Here is a 10594-nt window from a genome sequence, read left to right on the forward strand (position 1 = left end):
AAGGTATTATAAACAAGTTTAATTCACATGCAGTCAAGTGTGTTTTGCTAATCTGGTTGTTACTGAAGACTAATTTGTATGTTATAGTGTAGAAAATAAATTACATTGGAGTAGCTGCAGTGTAAATGAACTGTAGCTTTAGACATTCCATCTGTACCCTTACAAATCTGCCAACATGAAATGTCCTGTTATCTCACTTCTCAGCTAGAGTTATGACAGTTTTTGTTAATGCTTAGTGAAAGTGCTAGCCCCAAAAATGGGTCTTTAGGGGTAACATCACTTTGCCACGTGAGCTTAAGGGCGTTGCCAGCCTTTAACCGATTTCTGTGGTGCTACTTCTCCCTGCCTGCTGTGTCTCTTTGCTGGAGGTTTCTGTTCTATACCAGAACTGGCAGACTGGTGTATGCTTCATTCCAGATCCAGCAGTTTAGCCTCTCTGACCTCCCTCTGCACTTTGCACTGAGAACAGCAGTTGCCTGCACCCCATTCCATCAACTCTGTGGTGGGGTTCATAACTTCTGATCTAAGAACTGCAGGGAAAAGCTGCAGGGTTTGCTGGGGGAGCATGCATCAGGTATGTATATCATACCATCATCATTCCTGTAAGCTTTTGAGCTCCAGGAATCATAGTTACAGCAGTGCTAATAAAATCCACCAAAAGCAATTGGATTGGACAAGGAACAATTAAGTGTTAATAATAATTAATAATGAAGGGCTGAAGACAAGGTTATATTTTATCCATTTCTCAGGGATGGTTTCAGCTGAAGAAAGATTTTGCTGCTCAAAAAGGGTAGTACTACATTAGTTATGCAGTTGGTTCTGGTAATTGTGCAGCTCCACAAAATGGATCAGCTTGCTGTCTGACTAAAAACAAGTAATTTTTTTCTTTTCAGAATGTAAGCAAGCTGTTCTGTTTTACTTTAGGGCCACACAGTTGCTAATACCAACAAAAGGTAGAATGCAGGAATACACAGTAGAGCACTGAGGAGCATGGGAAATTATCCAGCTGGTGACAGCACATTCTTAGTTTGGCAAAAGTAGAGTCTTCTAAATTTTCCTGCAGATTGAAGTAAGGCGCCTGTCTCTGCAGGCTTCATGATTCAGGCTAGAGGCCCATCTGCTGTTTTCCCCCCCAATAAAATTCAATAAAAGATACGAAAAATCAGGATGGGCATCTCGTATTCTTTTATTCTCTTATTTCTTTATCAACAGGCTATTGTCATGTTTCCCTTATTCTCTCTTCTGTCATGTAAATACTTAATTATCTACTATAGGTTTCCCATTTTCAGTACGGGAAAGTACAGAGTCCCCATATAACTTTCGGATCACCTTCTCTTTGTTAAAATGTGAATTTGAATTTCTGCTGACTGAGGAGGCTTTACAACTTCAGAACAGCTGCTGCTACTACAATGCTTTATGAAAATGTGAGCACTATGAATTCAGTCTCCTTGACTGGCTGCTTAATTGAAAGTCACTGTGAGATGTACTTTGTGTTAACACTGCTGTGTTTGGACAGACTACGAGATTGGATTCTTAGGGAGTTCTGTCACAGGGATGTCTGGTTCCTGAATCACAAAGAGTTTTAGGGAAGAGACAATCACCAATGTGCTCAGTGGAGCTAAGATAACATCTGCAGGCACTCTCAAGAATAGAGCCATAACCCTGTAACTTAATTTGAAAAATCAAGACTCTTTCAGACGTGGGAATAGAAGTTTGATCTTGCATGAAGTTGTACTTTTATAACAGTAATGTAGTGCCTCACCATGAGAAATATAAGTGCTAATGCCAGATAAATATTCCAGCTGTCATTTATAATTATAATTTTTGTACTTTGGTCAGGCAGCTATTCATAATATGCTAATCAGTGTTGAACTTAACCATTATGTTCTGCTTTGTACCCATGATTTTTCCAGGTTTGGCATTTGGGAAGAGCTTCAAATGCATACTGGAAGTTGAGGCAACATGGTCATCCAATAGACTGTCTCCTATAAATGCCTCTAAAGTATTTCTCACAGGATATAAAGTATTTCTCACAGTAAATAACAAAATCCCTGGACTATACAGGACAATACTACCAATGCCTTTAGTCTCAGTATTTGTTTAGTGTGCTTCAGAAAGGGAAAAATGGCCTTTTCTTGGGAAATTCCAAAAGAGACCTAGACACTAGTGTCTAGCATTTTAAGCTTTATGAAAACCTCACTTCTTTTCTAGCAGCTACTTTCTGTCTTTGTAATTATCCCATATCCATATGGGGTTTTGTTAGTGGGGTTGCATAAAACCCCATTATTACCCTAATGTCACTGCTAGTGAGATAATAGGTCCTCGAGCTCAAGCCCAGGGCCTTGTTGGATGGACCTGCTGACACACTGAGTGCTGCTCAGCAGGCAGGGAGTTTGTGCATCTGTGGCTTAATGCATTTCTTCTAATGACTCTGCTATTTTATATGGAACACGAAAATCCATGTTTAAATAATAACCTGTTAATTATCCTAGAATGCTGAGGCCAAAGAATCTTTTTCTCCTCATTTTGCTTTAATAAGTAGCATTTAATTTATATACTAGGTGGAACAGTTTCAGTAAGAAACATGAGATGATGAGGAAGATAGCATGTGAGGATGTGCTTCTTTAGGAAGATGGAAGATTCCACAAGGATACACATCCTGACCCATGCCTGTTCCTGTCAGTGCTGGTTAGGTAATGTGGGAATCAACTCATACAGGTAACCAAGGCAACCATCAAGCCACAGCTAAATTGCAGAGTAGATTTAGATAATTACCTTGTTCACAACACAGGGCAGTAGGGACACACAGGGACACGAGTTCCTGGGCTTAGCTCATCCTCCTGGGTGCCAGGAGGGTCTCTGCCTGCCTCACTACTACAGAAGGCTTCACGTATCTCTGAGAGAGGGTGTTATGTTTACAGGAATACACTTAAAAACAGGCGGAGGATAAACCTCACTAGACATAATAAATGGACATATTTTTCCCCACACTGACATTTTTAGCAATCCCAGCTACAAGGTCACTTTGAGCAAAACTATTCTCTCCTCCTCACCACATCTTCTGGTTTTAACCCTTTCCTCCCAACAGGTAGTATGTGGTATGCATCTGGTAAGCATTGCTTGAACACCAGCAGAGCTTGGAAAACAGACCAAATTCCTGGGTGATTCACTAATAAGGCATTAAGGCAACGTTCTGGTAAAATTCTGACAACAAGAATTTGTTGTCAGTGTGGTTCTTTAGCTTCCCACTTATGACATTTTCATTTTAACAAGCGTCTCTTCCCAATAACATTATGACTTAATAGTGAATGACTAACAGCATACATATCTCATGCTTCAGAATTACAATTTAGGTGTTCTTTTCTCATGGAATGAGTACATTTTATTCTCGAACCAAATATGTGAGCCTGCCAGCCTAGGCATAGCCCTTTTCTTTATGCGATTGCAGTTTCAGATCTGCCATTCCATGTGGAATTTACAGTTAACAAATTTCAGTATTTGTAATGATGTTCTGGCAATGTTAGCAGGCTGTCCACAGGAGAACAATTTAGCAGATATCATTGTAATCTCAGTAATTAATTAATGATCAGTAACCTAAGAATATTTACTTTAGCCTTACTTAACAGGGTTATGGAAACATGTGTTGGGAAATGATGCTTCAGGATGAGCTATTTGGTAAAGCGGTGTTGGAGCCTGAAAAGTGCATGCTGACTTAGGTGAGAGATTGTGACTGCCATCTGTCTTAATCATATGGCCAAGTACATGAAATTTATGTTTTGGGGATATTGTGTGACTGAAACAGCTTCATTCATTCATTCATTCATTCATTCATTCATTCATTCATTCTCACTGCAGGGAATAAGGGGAATTGCTTTATTTTCTTCTGCAATCTGAGTATATAATTTCCTGCATCTTGACTGCCTCAAACTCCCACCTTTATGAAGTCTTCCAAAACTTCTGGAAAAATTACAGTTCTAGCTGACCCAAACAAATTGCTGGAATTGCTTTTGTACCAGGGAAGAGAGTTAAGAGTTATCTGGCAGGCCTGCAAAGAAATTATAGAATAAATTACTATAATATATTTATCATGGTGGCAAAATTATATGTGAATGGTCATAAAGAATGGATATAAAGGTCATTTCTTTTGACCTTACTGTTTGTTTGCCATGCAAAATCCTTTTATTTGCAATATATAGGAAACAATATTTTCAGTGGATATGTACAGTATTCTCTAATTAGCAGCTTTCAGTAAAGCAAGGTAATTACAGATACCCTTGATTTTTAAATACATAGTTTCAGTTGGGTATACTTTTGTTTTCAAAGTAGATGTAGTTTTGATTTTCTTAGCACTTAACACTGTGTTTGCTGGTTCTTGATTCACTCATCATGAGCAGATGCGGCCTGCTGCCAGTTGGCAGCTGAGCCTGCAGTTCTGCCACTAAAGGAGTAGAATCCAAGAGCTGCAGATTCTGTGTGTCCCCCAGTCATTCTTGTTCCTAGCAAACAATCCCAACCTCAGTTACAAGGTGTTTTTTTCTGTTATTTTTTTCAATCAAGCAGCCCAAACAAGGTCTAAATATAGCGTAGATATAATCACGTAAACTGTCATTAAAAGAGTTGTCTCAATCAGCAGAGCCTGCTAGCTGATTGTCACCTGAAACCTTGCAATTAATGCAATGACTAGTATTTTTGACAAAATAGAAGAGTGTAACTTGATTAATAATACCATCTCAGGAATGCTTTTTCCAATATTTACCATTACAGCTGTCAGTCCTGCATACCATATCAATTTTTAAGACTTCACAACAGCTACAAATAAATCCGTATATGAAAAATAGGCTTTATCTGGCTTCTAGAGATTTTAGGAACAAAGTTCAAGTGCTTGAATTTTTTCATGTGCTTCATGTGTTCGTATAACAATAAATTCAGTTAATCCACCATGTGCAATGAATAAGGCTTTAAACTGAATTTGAAAGTAATGTGTTCTAGGTAGCAGCCAAATGTAGCTTGTGTAGAGCAATGAGGAGGAAACAAAAGTTGTTTGAATTGCAGCTGGTAATCAGGGACTGAGTTCAGTAGTACCTAATATAATACATTCAAACTAGCATTATCTGAGATCTGCTAAATAAAGTTTTAGGGTATCAATCGTGGAAGGTTTTTTTTTTTTTTGGAGGAGGGAGGGAGCAGAGGGGAACCTCCTTACATGCACTATAGTTTCAGGGTTTTATTCCCCTTACCTGAATTTCACCTTCTATTTTGTCCCATAGCTGCTTTTCTCCTTCTGTTTCAATCCATAAATAAATAATTCCTGTTCTAGCTTATCAAACCAAATTATAATTAGCAAAATATAAATAATGGAAATTTCTGTAGGTACTGTAATATATGCATATCTGAATAGTTTTATGGTGAAAGTTTTTTCTGTGCTTACATCTCATTCTGCATTGTTGTGTCCATACATGCTAAATCAGGCTGTAGAGGGATACTTTGTATGGTTACACCTTGCTTTAACCACCTGATCTTTGTCAGGGTTGGGCTCTCTGGGAATCCAAGAACCTTTAGTAGCTAATGTCAGGACTTAGATGTTTAGTACATTTCCCCTGCAAAAGGAAAACATATTTCCTGGTGTGTTTATGGGATGATGGGTTTTTTTGACTTTTAATTCCTTTTCAGTGGTTCCATGTCTCACAAAGATATAAAAGTTTCAAAGGTGACTTTCTGAAACCTTCTATCCTTACTGTGAACTTCTTGTGTAAATTGTTGCTACTTTTGGTTTCTGGCACTGGTTCAAATTACTTAGAGCAGTCCTGAGTAATTTATGGGAAAAGAAAGGGATATGATAATATTAGATATATTTGTTCTGGTCTACTTGAAGTCAGTTCATTTTTTTAAGACATGCATTTGCTGAAAGCCTGCTTTTGTAGAAGGGTTTTTATTTTGTCTTGTAAGGCCTTGACCCATTAGATGACTTTAGACTGATTAAAAATAAGTGTATTCTGTTTTTCTAGTGACATATAGCATGAGACATTCATGGATTTCTAGGTGAAACTGTATGGCATTGAAATACTAGGTGATGACTGAACCTTGGAAAGAAGCTGAGAAGTGGCAAATACAGTACAACTAACATGAGCTGCCAGAGAAGCAAAGGATAAATTATATAATCTATGTGTACAGTAAGGTAAAGAGTAAAAGCAAATGCATTGTTTTCCTAATTTCTTGTTCAAACAAATGGATTTTAAGCTTGTTTGTACATTCTACTGTTGAGTGCATTTTTTACTTTTATCCTCTACAAGGCCAAGTATTGACTTAAAAGTTGTAATCAAAGCAAGTTACACTGTTATATTCAAGACCACTTCATGGGAAAATACCATCCTTAAGAAATTTCCCAACAGCCTTGACTGGAACATTGAATTAAATGCATTTTCACTTTCACAGGTTCAGTATTGCTATAATAATGAGTTTAACTTTTATATTGCAAAGTTGCTCTTCTAATGTAGTCTAGATTTAAAATTGCAATTTAAATTTTTGCTTGTTTATATATATATCTTATAAGTTGAGTGTTTTTGTGAAGACATTTCAAGATTTTCATTTTTATGTTTCAGTTCTAGGACATATTTAACAAATTAATAAATGCTTGGATTTTGTTTCTTTTTTATTAAAACTTTTGGGGGTTTGTTGGTATAGAATTATTTACAGTTTGAGAAATGTAGTCTGAATTATGAGAGGTTTTGCATTAATTTTTTCCTCTAGTTGTTCTTAATGGATATTGCCTTAGGTTTGAAATAATGTTAGCCTAAGCCAATATTGTGCTTTTCAAAAGTCAACTAGCTGGAGCAAAAGCACCTTGCAAATGCTGCTTAACTAGGGGCAGGTAACAAAGCTGGTGATCCCTGTGTTGTGCTGCATTGATTTTTGAATAAAGCTTAAAATGCGTTTCCCAGTTTTCACCATTTAGGTGAGTTTTTCATACTGCAGTGTCCTTGTCTCCAATAAATTATGAAGGATTTTTTTCTGTCATTACTTGCACTGTCATCACGAGTGCTGTGTTAGAATAAGTTATGTTTAAAGAAAACAGCCAGAAAAAAGTTCTAAATCCACATGTTTTCTACAGTGTAGGGTAGATGATTATTTAATCCTTTCTAGATTTACAGGTATGTGAATAAATACCTCTGAAGAATATGTGATGCTAAAGCTTCTATGGCAAGGCCCACTTTGAGTACTGTATCTTTGGAGCTGTCTGGAATCCACCTGAAGCATAGACCAGTCAGCAGCACTTACACGTAAATCATTTTATAGTCTAGTGAAATCTGCAGTTGCATTTACTCAAAATGTGAGATTAAAGCCAGTTTAATCTGAGCTCAGAGCAGTTGGATTGCAGCTAAATTGTTGGAAGATCTAAAATGCAGATGGAGATAATATAGGTGGGAGTAAAAGACCATGCGGGCTTTTGGTGTCCGACCTCGCTCCATATGTAGTTGAACCAGTCAAGTGGGCATGCTCCTGCCAAAACAGAGGAACTCTTGCTTCACTTTCCCCTTCAGTGTTCCTAACTACAGTTCATTCCACCTTTAAGTCAGGCTCTGCTGCTTAGTGCTGAGAGGTTCTCTACTCAGCCACCTCTCCGTTAAGAAGATTCACCTAAAACCTTAGTATTAAAAGATGAGTGGTGTTAGCAACTTTTCGTAGTATGAACATATCACATGGCTGATCACTGAAAGACAGTCATGTTGTTTGAAGTTGATTTTATAATAAAAAATTATAAAGTATACAAACTCTGCAGGGACCTGTATTTTCTATAGCAGTGGCAATTCAGTAAGTTAAATAACTAAAGCACTATGTTTAGACAATACTGTGTACACTCTGAATTCTGCTCACCCATAAGCGTGCTTGTTGCATTTTTAATAAGCTTTCCTATGGAAAATAATTTGTTGAGTTCTTCCTTAGATTGGGTTTATTTCGTTGTTCCACTAAGATAAATTATAGCACATTCCCACACATGTCTAAATTAATTTTGAATGTATGTTTTGAATATTCAAGTAAAAAATAAACAACCTTTCAGGCATCAGATAAATAAAAAGCAGACATGCAGAATATTAAGTTACACTGAATGCTGAACTCTGCCTGTCATCAGCAAGCTGAATTGCAGAAAGTGCAAAAAGGTACAAGAAGAGACATTGAAAAGAATTTAAAATCTTCTAGGGATGTTCACAGTTGCTGTGAAGTCTGTTAGAGACTTTACAATACCTTTTGATTTCATGTGAAAGATGCTTAGCCACTAATGATCAGCATTCATACAGATATTAAGGAAGGAATCTTTTGCTTCTTTGAAAGTCCTTTTCCATCTTCAAGTTAAATGACTCTTACTTAAGTTTCCATTCCAGAAAAGCAAGTGAGAACTAACACCTTTTTACATGATAAGGTGGATACAGAGTAGCTGTATAATTGTAAAGGTCTGTAGTCACAGTTGTGACAGTCATGTCCCAAAACTTGAGTGCATATTTTCAGTGTAAATTTAGTTGTCTCTCAGTGAATTAATAAGTCGTATTGTATTAATCTGCTTGCTGAATTTGCATTGACATCAATTAGCATGTCTATCTTTAATGAATACCTGGTTAAAAAAAGGTATTTAAAATAAGGATTTAAAGGCATGAAACCAGGCATAAAATCTGTTGATTCCAAACTGAATGGCTGCCTAAACTTAATTAAACTTAACAGTAATGAAAGTGCTACCAGTAAAGCAGAAACTGGTCATGGCAATATGGCATTAATATTTTATGAATTTTGAAATTTTTACTCCACAACTTGTGCGACCTTGATTTGATCCTCTAAAACCTGTTTTATATAGTATCTCAGCTGAGTTCAGGGGCTTTTTGAGGTTAGTTTTGTGGTATATAAAACTTGTTTGCAACTTAAGGTGAAAGACAGATTTCTATTATGAGTCATGTTATCATTGTAGTGTCAATGTCTAAAAAAGCTCTCTAGAAGTTGTACACAAGAGGACTTAGAAGCCAGCTTTACTGGAAGTCTCCTTTTTATTACAGCACAGTCATTGCCATCTCGTTTTAGAAATCTTCCAGTCAAAGGAGCTTATGTGAGCCTGTCATTCCTAACAGCCTCCTGTAGGCATTGATAATAATCCCATTTCTCTTGGTTGTGTTCTAAAGTAACAACACCATGTCAGAACCCTAAGGCCTTTATAAAGGGCTGCATTTTTCTAAAAGTTTTACATTTCTTTTCTAAAAGATTTACATTTGCTTCCATTAGGAACATAAATTACAGAAAATCTTTGTGAAAAACAGTTCCCTCTTTTAACTTAGGTCTTGTTATTCTTTTTAGCCTTTGCAGTTGATTGCATGCTACACAAGCCATTAAAATGTGTAAGCCAGATACAAATCTGAAAGAAGTGTGTTCCATCACTTGCACTGGGATAGATGAATCAAGGTGAAAAAATAAAAACACTTTGGTAAACTATTAGAATAAAAGCTGAAAATCAGGACTTTTATCTGGTTTCGCACCCTTTTTTTTGCAGTTTCTTTTTTGAAAGGTTGAGTGGGGATCTATTCCAAGATAAGTTTTGTTGCCAGCTTTTTCTGGTCAAAACTTGTTATAACCAGCTATCAGCCAGACCTTGTTAAACAAGCTACAAAAATGCCATCCCCTCCAAGGCAGAAAAGAAAAAAAGAAAAAGCAGTGTTGGCAATAAGGTTTGCAGAGGCATGTAGTGAATTAGAATTCACTGTCTCTTGTTTCGTTTCCTGCTTCTTTAAGTGTAAACATGTGAGACTCCTTCACATTCTAGTTCAGTGTGATAAGTTCAGGCTGTCCTTGCCCTTGGATTTCCCTGTCTGCCATTTCTTCTTACCTTGTGACATTAACAGCCTAATTTTGTTAGTTGTGTACAAATAAACCACCCCTTTAAAAGATATTAAAAAAAAAAAAAACAGACAACATATTTAAGAAATACCATAACAGAAAAAGTAAAGTGATTGCAGTAGCTAATACAAGTGCTAAATTCTTTTTAAACTTGTATGCATTTTATTTAAACAGATACTTCTTGTCTGGCTATTAAGCTTAAAAAAATATGTAAGAGCCCAACTTCTATTTTTCATGCGTTAAAATTGGAAAAAGTCATTTATTTAACTTCCAGCTTCAGGGAAATCTTAACATTCATAGAAGGCAGGTAATCAAAAATAGTTGCATTTCATTTTTATTTTTCAACTTAAACTACTAAAGATTCATCCCTGTGCCAGACATCCAAAAGCACGTACAATTTAAAAATAATCAAACATTTTATCACAGTCATGAATTGTACAAATACAAGTGAGGAACCTGTTAGATAGCAGTTTTAAAGATTTAGATGGATAAGCACAAGCTAGCAGCAACATATCATTGTAACAAGAAGCATCATAGAAAGAGGTGGCAATGGCAAAATCAGTCTTTACCATGTGAAGTAGCTTGTTTTGTTCTCAGGTGGAGTTCTGTACCTCATGAAAGAGATACATTATTTGGAAAGAGGCCATTGAGCAACACAAAGATTATAGTTTCCACAATCTGATTAAAAAATATCTCCTTCATGTAAGGAAAGTTTTGAAAGATT

This window comes from Cinclus cinclus, chromosome 5, assembly GCF_963662255.1.
Source record: "Cinclus cinclus chromosome 5, bCinCin1.1, whole genome shotgun sequence".
Classification (NCBI taxonomy): domain Eukaryota; kingdom Metazoa; phylum Chordata; class Aves; order Passeriformes; family Cinclidae; genus Cinclus; species Cinclus cinclus.